This window comes from Alexandromys fortis, unplaced genomic scaffold (assembly GCF_014885135.2).
Source record: "Alexandromys fortis isolate MF-2015 unplaced genomic scaffold, M_Fortis_MF-2015_v1.1 scaffold_23, whole genome shotgun sequence".
NCBI lineage: Eukaryota > Metazoa > Chordata > Mammalia > Rodentia > Cricetidae > Alexandromys > Alexandromys fortis.
Window position 1 is genome coordinate 6,292,508 of NW_026067907.1, and position 12,615 is coordinate 6,305,122.

The window sequence follows — 12,615 nt, forward strand, 5'->3', positions numbered from 1 at the left end:
CCGTGTAAAGGTGGGAGGGATTGCTTTCAGGTGGTGGCAGGTGTGCTTCCTGCCAAGTTGGCATAATGGAAACAGGGCTCTTCTGAGTTGCCATCTGTTTATGGTTGATTGGAAACCAGCAGTGATTTCTGAGGAGTGAGGAACTGTTCCGTTTATGTTGAAATAGTTAGGAATTAGTAATGCACAGACCATGCTGATCAGGTCTCAAAACTACCTGGAGGAGTTCAGATTGTGTTGAGTGAGTTTTGTTACCACTAAACTCAGAAGATGATTGCTTGACTCAACCCTCTTCCCAGTCCCTGAAGAGACAGTTCTTTTCTTCCCACCCACACTAAACACTTGGCCTTGTCCCTGTACTATATTGAGTTTGGTGGGCCAGGGGCATATTATTTATATGCCTACTGTCCACTGCCCCTAGTATGTGTCCTAAGGGGTTTTGTCTGTCTCTTACTTTTTCAGGGGGCTTGTTTTTGTAAATTATGGTAAATGTAACAAACCTACTATTTTATTGTGTGTGTGTGTGTACAAGTGCATGTGTGTACAGTTTTGTGTGGGTACAAGTGTGTGAGCATTTGTGTGTGTATGTCTACTCAGAAGATATCTTAGGTATTGTTCCTCATGTGTTGCCTACTTTGTGTTTTGAGACAGTCTTGCACTGTTCCGGAACTTACAGAATTTGCAAGACTGGCTGATTGGCTGGTCTATGAACCTGGTGTGCTGCGGGAGCTACTTTTACTCCTTCAGCCAATAGCCTTTGAGATACCAGCCCACTGGGGTGTGGTATCTTTCGCTTTAAAAATAAGTGCTGCAGCCCTCTCTCTCTCTTGCTTATGTTGGATTCTGCTTCTGGCTATCAGACGCTTTTCCTGGTTGTGCAGGAGGCTGTTGTCTAGGATGGTGATCTGTAAGTTTTTTTTCCCTTTAAATAAATAATCCTTTTATTAATCATAATTCCAAATTGGTGTAGGATTGTTTTGTTTTGTGACTTACTCCTTTACTGGTGTATCTTCCGGCCTCTGCCTCTCCAGCGCTGGGATTATTATGTGTCATCATACCTGACTGTTTTATTTGTTTTTTATATTTATTATGTAAACAATGCTCTGCTTGCATATATGTCTGCGTGCTAGAAGAGGGAACCAGATCTCATCATAGATGGTTGTAAGCGACCATGTGGTTGCTGGGAATTGAACTCAGGACCTCCAGAAGAATAGTCAGTTCTCTTAACCACTGAGCCATCTCTCCAGCCCTTGTTTCTTTTTCTAAAGATAAGATCTCACTATGTAATCCTGGCTAGCCTGGAACCAGCTATATAGACTAGGCTGACCTCAAACTCACAGAAGTCATTCTACCTTTGTCTCCCCACTGTTGGGATTAAAGACATGAACTACCATGCCCAGGTGGCATGGGTTCTTTAGTCTTATCCCCCAAATTTTTGCTTTGTTTCTCATGTATTGTGCTCACAAAGCAGCAGTACAGAACAGAACAACTTGTTTCCCGTTTGACCTAGCAGTTAATTGATAGGTTAACTAGAGGAGTTAATGATCAGTAGTCCAGTGACCTACCAGAAAGTATCTTTTAAGCCTCAGCTGTGGCTTGGGTTGGGGGCACCATGTCTTGCCTCTTCTAAAATAATGAAAAAAGTCTCTAGAGCCCTCTGTTAGTCAGGGAGTTCTTGTAACAAGTCAGAGTCCTAATTGGACTAAAATGACAAGATTTTATTGGATGGATCTGCTTGTCTGCAGAATCTAGACCAGGGATCAGAGCAGAGCCTGGGAAGCTACATGGCAAAATCTGGAACCTCCACCCCCTCCCTAGTCCCTTGTTTAGCTTCCTTCCCTCAGTGCTTCCATCATAGACAGAATTTTCTACTCTTTGATCAAGGAGCTAGAACCTGGCTTCCAGCCAGCTCCCCCTTCCCTCTCCATCTTTCATATTAAAGATCCAGGTGTCTGGAGAGAGACTTACTTTCTCATGTCTATTAGGTTAGCATAAGGATTTGCATTTTCGGATGGTGAATTTAAATAATTGTAACTAGGCTCAAGTACATCTTTATTAATCAAAATAGAAGTCTATAATCAACATGATTATGCCAATGAATGCTTGTGTTTAGTACTAAAGTATAAGAACCCATGCTTCAGGATTTGATGGCCTGTTGGAAAGCACTTTCTGCATCCTGCTGATCATGGAAGTATTTCCTCTGCACAGTGTTGAGATACCGGAAGATGTTTGGGTAGTCAGTTGTGGAGAGGTCAGGTGAATGCAGTGCATGGGATAAAAGTTTGTAGCCTGATTCATTCAACTTTTAAAGTGTTGATTTTATGATGTGGTGTTGAACATTGTCAGTGGAGAACATTTGGGCACTTCTGTTGATCAATGACTTTACTAACTGGGGTTCAGAATATTGTAGTGGGATTGTATTCAAAGCAGACTACCGTACAATAGCCATGATTTTTTTTTTGGTGCAAGTTTGACATTGGGAAGTATTTTTAAACTGCTTAGTTTAGTTACTTAGATGGTCAATGCCAGTTATATACAGTCTACTTCTGCTGTATGACAAATTCTGACTGGGTAGTGGCATGCTGTTTTGTAGAATAAGCAGAGAAAACAATTCAAAATGATTTGGCTCACTTTTGGAGGGTTTCACCTTTCCTCACTGCTTCAAATGCTATATAAGTTCTTTGGCAAACTCTCTGCAGTTCTGAGAGTATCGGCCTCAGTGAATGGCTGTTTTGAGACAAGGTTTCTTCTGTTATGCAGCTCTGGCTGTCCTGGAACTCACTGTGTAGACCAGGTTGGCCTCAAAGTCAAGAGATCCACCTGCCTCTGCCTTCTAACTCCTGGGGCTAAAAAACGTGTGCTACCAGGTCAGGCCTTTGCAAAACTTCTTGAGACTGTATGCTTCTTAGGAGTTCCTGGCCCATGTGCATTTTGTTGATGTGCTGAGTTGTTTCTACTACTTTAAGACTCATTTTAAATTTGAATAAGAAAATTGCTTTAGGGCCAACAAAATGGCTCAGTGTGGGTAAAGGTACTTGCTGCCAAGCCTGAGTTTCATCCCTAGGACCCATATAGTAGAAGGAGAGAACCAACTTCTTCAAGTTATCCTCTAACCTCCATGTTTGCACCCCTCCCCCCAATTAAAAAATGTAATAAAAATTTTAAAAAAGGCCAGCCAGCTGCTGAGGAAACAAAACATGTAGAAAGTAAGGTAATGGCACAGCCTCATGGCAATACATAGACTCACAGAAATGGGTTAATTTAAGATGTAGGAGCTAGCTAGAAATATGTCTGAGCCATCAGCCAAACAATGTTGTGATTCACATAGTTTCTGTGTGATTATTTGGGGTCTGGTGGCCGGCAACAAAAGCACAAATCTCTGTTTACATAGTGGCATCCAACATTTGGCAACGTACATTTATATAAAGCCTAAGAAAACTTTAAAGAAAGTGCTTCTAGATCCACAAAAAAAGGGAGTCAATTGGAACTTCTTGGTGGCCATTTTTTTTTTTTTTTCCTCTCAGGCTCTGTTTCCTGGTGGCAAGCAGGGGCACAGCTTCTTTATGAGATAACTTCCTGGTTCATGCTTATAGCAGGAACAGCTCTGAACAGGTCCTGCTACAGAACATTTAAATAAGATTGTGAGTAGCATGCTACTAGTTGCTTAATGGTGACACAGATCAGCTGTATCCCTGGAGCTGGGGTGGTGAGCATGGCTTGCAGAAGCAGTGAACATACCTCTGCCATGTTGGGCAGGGCGGAGCCAAGAAATAGAGCTGCAGCATTAGTCTTAGCCACTCCTGCTTAGCATTAAAAAAAAAAAAAACCCAAAACAACAACAACAAACCTCTCCCAGTCAGAAAATGATTACAGATACACAATAAGACGACAAATTCAGACAAAAAAGACCTCTGAATGGGCCACAGTGTTGGATAAGTGTACATGGGCTTAGGAGAGAGAGAAAAGAAAGTACAGACAGTAAAGGAGTAAAGATGATTAAATATTACAAAGTAATAGAGTAAAAAAAGTCATGTAAAGATAGAATATACACAGAGTCTGGATTTTTTTTTCTTTGGATTTTTTGACTATTAATGAGTTAACTGCTAAAAAACATTTGATTCAGGGGACTGGTAAGCTAAACAACATAGATGTTTTAAAGGTATCTTGTCTTCAAAATTTGAGTCTAAGGAATGCTACTTTGGAAAAGAGGTTCTACTTTTGTTCCCACAGAAGAGGAGAACCTGTGGATTCCTTCCAGGCTAATATGGTTTGATGGAACAAAACTTCCCCAAAAGGTCTCCATGAACCCTAAAAATCCTTCGCCCAACAAACAACAGGAAGCAGTTTGGAGAAAACAACATCCAAATTCCCAAAATGATTGTTTATAAATGTTTTTTTTTCATTAGAGGGAGTTGATGAAAAGTGGTTAATGGTCACATCTCTTTCTAAAAAAAAAGCAGGAGGCGATATGATATGGAAATGAATACATTGGTTTGGATTTCAGTCTGTTGATACAAATTTAAGGTCAGTTTTGTTACACTGTGTGTGTATATATATATAAATTTCTACTTTGTTTAAGATGTTTATGCAGCTCTTTTATTTTTATTTTTTTATTTTTTGAGACAGAGTTTCTTTATAGCTTTGGAGCTCGTCCTAGAACTAGCTCTTGTAGATCAAACTGGCCTTTAACTCACAGAGATCTGCCTGCCTCTGCCTCCTGAGTGCTGGAAGTAAAGGCATATGCTACCACTGCCCAGCAATACACAACTCATTTTAAAATGGAATGTATAGTTAAGAGATACAGATGAATAGTCATATGTAATAATCAAACTTTTAATTGTTAGGTTTTCTAGATATACAGAGATATATTTTGGTTAGCTAGGTTATCTCCAACACTGCAAAGACCTGTGGAATATGGCATTTAAAATGTTTTAAGAAATTAGACTTTTCTCAACAGTGAGACATGTCTGCTTCTGGCAGCACCAACCTATTTCAAGGGGATGATGGACATCAAAGAGGCTCGCTATGAGTTTGCTAGCCATTCGGCCAAGAAATTGCTCTTGCCTGGACTGATTGATGGTATTCTGTATAAACTGGACATGCAGGACCCATAGAAAAAAATGACTGCTGAACTTGCCAAAAGAAAGCGAGTCAGTCCTTAAGGGTTCATGAAAGAGTCTGCCAGGCATTCTTCAGGACACAGAAGAAAGTGACTGAGAAACTGAGTATAGGTGAAACAACCTTTCAAATTTTTTGCTTCATGGAAAATCTGCCAGATACTATGGGCCTGTAGGCTGAGGATGGATGCCCCAATGTTACAGAAGAACTTTGGGTGACTGTCTAGACAGCAAGATGTCTCTGTCATTTCTAGAGTTTTGGAAGTAGCTTACAATGCACTTCCTGTTTACTTAGGTAATATTGCATCCTTCTGGGATCTTTGATGGAGTTGAAGACAGATAGTTATAGTTTTCCTTAGTTATAATAAAAAGATAAATTATTTATGAAACTTTAGACTCACAAAGATAAGATAGATAATAGAATATTTTCTTTAATTTTTGCCTAATGCAAATGGACTAAATATTATAACTATAATTCTTGCTTGATAACTGTTTTGTATATGTAATTTTACTATGTTAAAGTTAAAACCCTTTTAATTAGACGGAAGGGGAGATGATGTGGAATGTCTTTCTTTATATGTGTTGCTTTTATTGGTTAATGTATAAAGCTGCTTGGGCCAATGGCTTAGCAGAGTAAAGCCAGGTGAGAAATCTGAACAGAGATAGAGTAGGCAGAGTCAAAGAGATGCCAGCCAACTGCCAAGGAGACAAGACATATAGAAAACAAGGTAATGCCACGGCCACGTGGCAATACATAGACTAATAGAAATGGGTTAATTTTATATGTAAGAAAGAAGAAAGCCTTAATTCTAGCTAGCACTTGGGAGGCAGAGGCTGGCAAATCTCTGAGTTTTGAGGCCAGCCTGGTCTACGTAGTAAGTTCTAGGAATCCAGAGTTACACAGTGAGATCCTGTCTCCAGAAAAACAGGCAGGGAGAGGGGAAGACTTAAGTTTGCTTTTTGTTTAACATTGTCTCCTTAATATAAAATAAATGTAAAATGAATAGCAAATACGTTATTAGCAAAAAAAAACCCCATAAAGCAAAACATGTACATTAAGGTGGTACGTAATAGAAGCACATTTATTTTAGTGTGTATATTAGTGTGGTGAATTAAAAGAAAGTGGTCCCCATAGGGAGTTGCAGTATTAGGAGGTGTGGCTTGTTGGAGGAAGTATGTCACTGTGGGGATGGGTCTTGAAGTCCCTTTTGCTCACACTGTGCCCAGAGTGGATGACAGTTCACTTCCTATTTTCTGCAGATCAAGATGTAGAACTGTCAGCTTCTTCTCCAGCACCATGTCTGCCTGCACACTGCCATGTTTTGCCATAATAATGGACTAAACCACTGAAACTAATCCAGCCCAATTAAATGTTTTTTCCTTTACAAGAGTTGTCTCTTCACAGCAATAGATACCCTAACTAAGACAACTAGCATCAGATGACAAATGCAACAATATAAAAACTGCAACTACTTTTTCACCAAATTAATGAATTTCTGGAAAAACTTACACATGGCATAGAAAGTGGCCGCTCCCATGGTAACCTAACAGTGCTCTTAGGGCAAAGAGGTTTAATAGAAGGCATCATTTTGCTACAGATGTAAAGATATTTAACTTGGGAAAACACCTGACTCTTGCATTAAAAATTAAAAAGAAGCCATGAGTGGTAGCACATGCCTGTAATCCCAGCACTGGGAAGGTTGACACAGGACAGTCTTGAGTTCCAGCCCAGGTTAGGCCACATAGTTATTGAAGCCAATCTAGGATGCATAATAAGATCCTGTTTCAAAACACCAGAGGGCTTCAGGGATGGCTCAGCAATTAAGAGCACTTGCTGCTCTTGCAGAGGACTTGAGGTTAGTTCCCAGCACTCGCGGGACAGTTTATAGCCATCTTAACTCCATTCCAAGGGTTCAGTCCCTCTCTTCTGGCCTCTGGGCACTGCGCCCATGTGGTAAATATGCATACATGCAGCCAAAATGCTCATATACTTAAAAAGTAAAATATTTAAAAGAAAAAAATGAAAAATTAAACATATACCAAATATAGTGTGTGAAGCTAAGGTGAGAGAATTGCTTAAGCTCAGGAGTTTGAGGCCAGTCTGGGCAACATAGCCAGGGCCTGTGTCAGAAACAATCTACAACCAATGAAACATTAAAACCAAAATTGCAATAAGATGAAAAACTAAAATACTATTATCACTGACCACAAAACGGAGCAAGTTGAAGAAATCAACAAATGTACTTGTTAAACAAATTTTTGAACTGCTTTGTATAAGATCAAATTTCTTGTTTGTTAAAATAGGTAGAATTAATTGAACACGTGTTTCAGTGGTCAGCTTCAGATCATTGTGATACATTGTCCTCATATTTAGCCAAATTTTGTGGTTTTGTTGATTGGGAAATACTTTTTCCAGTTCCTTTTTTTTTTTTGCAGGTATCCAACTAATTTCTTGTTTATTAATATGATTTGACTTTGGATTTAGTATAAGTATAGATGCACAAACTTAAATTGAATACAATGGCTGAGAGTGTTCAGCTGTTCTAATAACTCATTTTCATAGCATTGTTTGAGCTCAGTGAAATTGTGCCAGAGTTTAATCATCAGGGTTACTTGATGTGGAAAATGTATTTCTTGGAAAATTACATGTAGATAAATCATGCTAAGTTATATTGTAAATGTGCAGAAAGAACTTGCTATCAGAAGTCCTCTTTTAAGTCAGGTTCTAAAATCTCGTCTGTGCTGGCAAGATGCTTCATTATGTGCAAACACTTGCTGCATAAGCTTTCTGACCGCAGCATGCTCTCCGGAATCCATGTATAGTGCTCAGATGTGATGGTGTGTATCTGTAGCCCTAGCACTCCTACTCACTTGTGAACCAGTTACCCTGAGTATGAAGCAACAGCATCAAGAGAGACCTTGTCTCAGCAAGGTGAAAGAAGTCTCCAGAAGTTGTACCCTGACCTTTCGCCATGTGTGAGCCTGTACTCATTCCCCTCTCTATAATAATAAAAAAATTGTGCTAATTTGCAAACTTGAATTTTCCTATAGTGTATTCCTTAACTAGACATCACCAGTGCATTATTCTTCCTTGTCTAGACACTTGACTGACTTACGTTTTGTTCTTTTTGTTTGTTTTTTCTTTGAGACAGGGTCTCTATGCTCTGGGTGTTCTGAAGCTTGGATAACTGTAACCCAGGCTGGCCTCACATTCACTGCCTTCCATGCAGTGGGATTAAAAGTGTGAGTGACTTCTGAGGTTATGGAAAATGGGTGTTCATCTTTTGCGCCATTGTTTATACACATAGATACCTTGTGTGAATTTGAGAGTTCTTGTCAGTTGGATTCAAAAGTTGGTTTGAACATTCAGTTTGGAACCCATATGCATTAAACAAGGGAAATGAAGTGTCATTCAATTACAAGATTGTTTGTTTTTCTTCCTGTCCTGAGATCAAATTTAGGTCTCATACATGCTAGGCAAATGCTGTACCAATGAGCTACATCATCAGCTCTAGTTATTGCATCTTTGAATCACTTTTGACTAAATATCAAAACAGTGTATAAGTGATGAGTCATAATGCTCCAACACTAGCTGAGAGTTCTGTAGTTGAAGTCAGTTCCAACTGTCTCCATGTGGACTTCAGGTCAGACCCTCAGAGTTTAGCTGTTTCACAGCATATGCCAGTTTTAAGTCTTGAAGAGCTGCCGTTCCTCTAAGTGACTATTGGCTGGCTGTAAATTTGGGGCTCCTTGCTGCTTTACCAGGCAGGATAAATGGAATCACTGAAAAAAGCTGCTATCTGTCACAGTTATGATGAGGTGTACACCTGGAAGGCCCCTCTGACATGCTCCTTGCCTCACAGAACTAACCTGCCTTCAAAGGACTTGGGAATATTTGTCAACTTGACAGACTTCCTTTGTGCTCATACTTCTCTCAGAGAAGAGTTGAGTTTGGTTAAAAGAGATGTGGGCATGGAGGTACATACCTGTAATCTTAGAAATTGGGAAACTAAGGCAGGAGGAGGATGAGTTTGAGGTCAGCCTGAGTTACATAGTGGGTTTTAGTGTAACCTTGGCTGTGCAATGAGATCCTGTCTCAAACCAAAGCAACAGAAACCTCAGAAAGCAAAACACAAAGAAGTAGGAGGAAAGAAATTTCAGTGATAGCACACTTTGACTCAACTAAGATCTCAAATACAGTTTCTTCCTAAACTTTCTTCCTCAGCTGAAAATAAGAGCAAGATTATTTCTCTAAAATTAGATCTTACTTGCATACCCAGAGCTCCTCTTTGGTTCTTAGTTCATTGAAAGTCTTCAAATACTGTAATAGTATGAAGCTTTTGCATTTCACATCAAAGGTAGAATGGTAAGAATGGAGATGGATAGCTTTCTGGTTATGGACACTTGAGCCTTGCTATTTTGGTACTGGTCTCCTTTTGCTGTTTTTTGAGTTTAAGCATGAAAAATAGCAAAACATTATACTACATTTATGTTATCTTTTTCTTTGGTGGTGCTGGGGCAAGAACACATGGGCTCAAGCTGGCTGAGTATACACCCTGTCACTGAGCTGCATATGCTCAGCCCATTGCATGCTTATAAAATGGTATGAAATCTCCTCACTAGTACAATTCTTAAGTATAGCATTCTCTTTAATGCCTTCCTCATGTTCATTTTTCATAATTACATTTAAGACCATGAATAGTTCTGTGTTTTTAAAGTTTAAAATTAGATATAACGCAAGTATTTTTTGTCTTTATATTTTCTGTTGGTGGTTTGCTTCCCTCCCCCTCTATCTTACAATGCCCTAGGCAGGCCTCAAACTCATGATCCTCTTGTTGCAGTCTCCTGAGTGGGATTACAGGTATATGTCACTAAGTTTGACATTTTATATAGCTTTATAATTATTTTTTGGAAAAAAATTTACTATAGTAAAGAATACATAAAATATATTATTTTAACCATTATACTTATATAATTCAGTGGTATTATCTATTTTCACAGTACAAGGCAGCTGCAGTACCATGCAGCACTGTAATTTGTTTTTTTGTTGTTGTTGTTGTTGTTTTTTGTTTTTTTTTTCGAGACAAGGTTTCTCTGTGGCTTTGGAGCCTGTCCTGGAACTAGCTCTGTAGACCAGGCTGGTCTCGAACTCACAGAGATCCGCCTGTCTCTGCCTCCCGAGTGCTGGGATTAAAGGCGTGCGCCACCAATGCCCGGCCAGCACTGTAATATTTTTAAAATTGAAACTGTACACTGTTAATGTTTCCCAGACTCATGCTGTGCACCTCATGTTAGTGTCTTTCCATATGTATTTGTCATGTTGTGATTGACTTTTAAAACTTGCATAGTGTTCTCAGTGTTCATGTTCTACCATGTGCCAGAATTTTCTACCTTGTTAAGATTGTATAACTGGGCTGGAGAGATGGCTCAGAGGTTAAGAGCACTGACTGTTCTTCCCGAGGTCCTGAGTTCAATTCCCAGCAACCACATGGTGGCTCACAGCCATCTATAATGAGATCTGGTGCCCTCTTCTGGCATACAAACATACATGAAAGGGATGTTGTGTACATAATAAATAAATAAATCTTTAAGAAAAAAATATTGTATAACTATTTATATATGTGCCATATTCTATTTACCCATTCATCTATTAGCAGGCAGTCCTCAGAGTTTTTGAAGACAGGTAATTGTCCATCAAGGAGATAAATCATAATATATTTAGAAGGTATGCCTGCCTTTATCTAAGTTGGTTTGTCAATATGTCACACCCAGTTGGAAAACCAAAGCACCTCTCATCCATGTAGAGTGATCAAAGATAGGCTCCATTTCTCTTTGAGACAGTTACTATCCTAAGTGGGAAGGTAGGATTCCAGAATGCCCACAGTTGGGTTTCTGGTCCTCAGCCCATCTCTAGTAGTGGCCATCTGTGAGTCTTGTAGATCACTAAGGATTAGCCTGCTTTGCTAAGACAGGCTAGATTCATTTCCTAGTCACCTCATGGCTTAGCACTCCAGTTAACTGCAGTATTGCTCCCTTTTCCTGTCTGTGGCATGAATAATAAAAACCCAGAAACAGGTACTGGGGTTCAAGCTGAAGATCAGAAAAGCAAAGCAGTTAAGCTGTTAGAGAGCCCTTACCTCTATGAAATCTTCAGACTGAAAGAAAGTGAGTTCTGTCTCATCCCGCTTTATATTCTTCTGAAGTGCTGGGATTAAAGGCGTGCACCACCATTGCCAGGCCTCTATGGCTAACTAGTGTGGCTGCGGGGATTAAAGGTGTTGGCCATCACTGCCTGGCTCGTATGACTGACTGCTGTGGCTGTTTTGTATTCAGATCTTCAGGCAAGATTTATTTATTAAAATAGAAATGAAATATCACTACATTTCCCCATTTTTGTCTAAAATAAAAAGGCTATAACTAATATAAAAATATACAATGAGCATAATAACTATGATATATAAAAGCAATGAATACATAAAAATGTTCAGTGTATTTGCATTTGACTAATTCATAGAAAATACTTCATTATCTCTCCTACACTGGTGAGTCCAAAGTCTTGTGTGTAATTAACTTTTTATCATAACTTGCTTTCTTCTGGTAAACAGGAAAACTATAATTATTTAATCTTCCCTCAGAGACGCCAGAAGGAAATAATATTAACTGAGTAAGCAGCAAGTATGAGCAAACAACTTCCCAAATATGTGAGAAGTGAAAGAAACAGCTAGCTGCCTGGACAGTCACTCAAAACAAAGTTCCTCTGCAATGTTGGGGCATCCATCTTTGGCCTACAGGCCTAGCATGTCCAACAAGACTTTTGTGTGAAACAGGATGTTCTGAAGGGTTGCCTCTCCTTGTCTTGACAATATTTGGCAGTCACTTTCTTTTATGTCCTGCTTGTCTAATGAGGACAGCATACTGTCAGCAGTCAAGGCAAGGGCATTTTCTTGCTCAGTGGCTTACTTTTGCACCAAAGAAAGTAAACTCCATGTGGACTTTCTTCAATGCTAATTATCTTCTCTGAAGTAGAATGTTGCTAACAGGAGCAGACATATCTCATTGTCATAAAAAAAAAGAGCCTGCGTTATTATAACATCTTAAATGTCATATTTTGTAGATTTCTGAAGTGTTTGAAGATGACATGTCTATGTAAAATATATATTTGACCTTAAACATACCTAATGCGACTACAAGTTTGATCAGTTATAGGGGCTGGAGAGATGGCTCAGAGGTTAAGAGCATTGCCTGTTCTTCCAAAGGTCCTGAGTTCAATTCCCAGCAACCACATGGTGACTCACAACCATCTGTAATGGGGTCTGGTGCCCTCTTCTGGCCTGCAGACATGCACACAGACAGAATATTGTATACATAATAAATAAATAAATTAATTAATAAATATATATATTTAAAAAAAGATTGATCAGTTATAATGGGTGATTAATTGCTAACCTGCATTTCCTTATTATCCTAGACAGTTGGTAACAATTTTCAAGGACTAGAAAAT

At 39.2% G+C, this 12,615-nt stretch overlaps 1 protein-coding gene across 4 annotated transcripts in view; it reads left to right on the forward strand.

Moving 5' to 3' along the window:
- Tulp4 (TUB like protein 4) overlaps window positions 1-12,615 on the forward strand; it is a 153,814-nt gene that overhangs the window by 12,942 nt on the left and 128,257 nt on the right. Inside the window, exon 2 of one of the 4 annotated variants that reach the window (XM_050135778.1) lies at window positions 8,267-8,357. The exons of the other annotated variants lie outside the window; for them this stretch is intronic. The gene's annotated coding sequence lies outside the window, so the exon portion shown is untranslated. The remainder of the gene's footprint in view (window positions 1-8,266; window positions 8,358-12,615) is intronic. 4 annotated transcript variants of the gene reach the window in all.